Source organism: Octodon degus, unplaced genomic scaffold (assembly GCF_000260255.1).
Source record: "Octodon degus isolate 3935 unplaced genomic scaffold, OctDeg1.0 scaffold00150, whole genome shotgun sequence".
NCBI classification, from domain to species: domain Eukaryota; kingdom Metazoa; phylum Chordata; class Mammalia; order Rodentia; family Octodontidae; genus Octodon; species Octodon degus.
Genome location: NW_004524726.1, coordinates 5,118,475 through 5,120,399, shown reverse-complemented (window position 1 = coordinate 5,120,399; position 1,925 = coordinate 5,118,475).

Below are 1,925 nucleotides of genomic sequence, written 5' to 3'. Positions count from 1 at the left end.
AAAAAAAAAAAGATCAAGTGTGTAAGAAACTTGACTAATTAATGGACTTCTCTTGCACCCTGTGGGGCATGATTCTATCCAGGTCTACCAGGTGGATATCAAGGAAATAGCAGCAGCTCAGTTCTACAAGTGACACCTGGCCACCAGTACACATCATGGACACTGTCCATGTCTATGACACACTAGAACTTTGTGAGATATCCTATTCCTAGACTGTTAGAAATGCTGGTCATATATTTGCCATTTTAGAATATATGTTATGTTTCACTCTTAATAATTCTTTACTATCATGAAAACTTTTTCTTAGTTGAATTGTTTTGAAATGTTTAATTTTTAATTAATTAATATTTAATTAAGTTTCTGAATATTGTTTAATCTTGATTTTTTAATAGTTATACTGTATCTTTGACTTACAATCTACTTATAAGACATGGTATGATAATTTCTCCTAGTATTAGAAACTTTAAGAAGTATATTTCCATTTTCCATTGACTTCATATTACTTCTTCCTTTTCTTTTACACACACACACACACACACACACACACACACACGTATATGAAAAATATGTATGTAACCTGACATAAGATTGATACTGTTTTGTAGAAATCTTCATGGACCTTTAAAATGGGTTCATCTAATATATCTTACATAGTCCTGCATAACTACCATGTTGAGAGCTCTTTATTCTTTATTCAGGACCACAGAGCAACTTCTCTTGCCTTCTGGATGATGCTCTTTGTTATTTTTTATATGGTACATCTGGAGGTATTAGAATATTTCAAGTTTGTGTAACTGGAAAATATTTTACTATTACTTTTCAAAGGTATGTTTGCTAAGCATAAAATTCAATGAGGACAGATCTTTTTTTTTTTTCTTTCAGTCCTTTGAATTAATTAGTCTAGTTCCAATTCTTAAAGTTAATTTTATTTTGAAAAGTGAAAGTAAAGAACAAAAATCAGAAACAAAGAAACATACAATAAACAGTATATATTTTATATATTTTCAAACCAAGAATAGCTGATTAACAATGGTTAGTATATTATCTATTTTATTGTCAAATCAGTTGCTCAGATTAACAGATATCATTATGTAAAATCGGACCTATGGTTGAATACATGAGAAAATGCTCCACATCACTGGCCTTTCTAGAAATGCAAATTAAAACACTTAAATTTTTTAAAAAAAGGAAAGTAGGAAGTCTCCAAATGTATCTCAGAGTACCACTAAGCTCTCACTCTCCATGAACCCCTAAACAACAGGTTTGCCCCTCATTCTTGCTAAAGCATATGAATGCTGTTCTAAGAGTTTTTCCTCAGACTGAGATTGGGATCTCCTGCTGTGCTGTCAGTTCAACCTCCTTGCCCCATTTTCATGTGCAACATACTCTTTTTTGTATTAATCATTGCTTTTTCCTCTTAATTAAAATGTATTAATTTGTCTCAATATCCAAATTACCAGTATCAGTTATGTTGCCAAGAATATTGTAGATGTTCAATAAGTAATTGCTGAATAATTAAAATTTTCTTAATCATTAGTCCTTATTCTTTGGTTGATTAGGTAAATATTTTATGCCACTAATAATGCCCTTTTACTGACAGAAATGCTACTTATTTGCTTGCATTTAATGCAAAACAATTTTTTTAAATCTCATACATGAATTTAGTTAAGAATTTGAATCCTAAAAGAGTAGATTGAATTCTTACCTAATTCTGTCATAACAGCTTAAGTTATAGAAATGCTATATGAGTTCCAAAACACTGAAATGAAAATTACCAATCATTTTTCCTTATTCTAAGCTGCAGTAAAGTTTTAGAGTGTCTGTCTTTGGGAAATAAAATTCATTAAACAAAATGTGAATTTGACATTGGAGATTTCTTTCATGCTCAGGAGCCTCTTGCTGTCTCTGTCTCTCTCTCTGTCTCT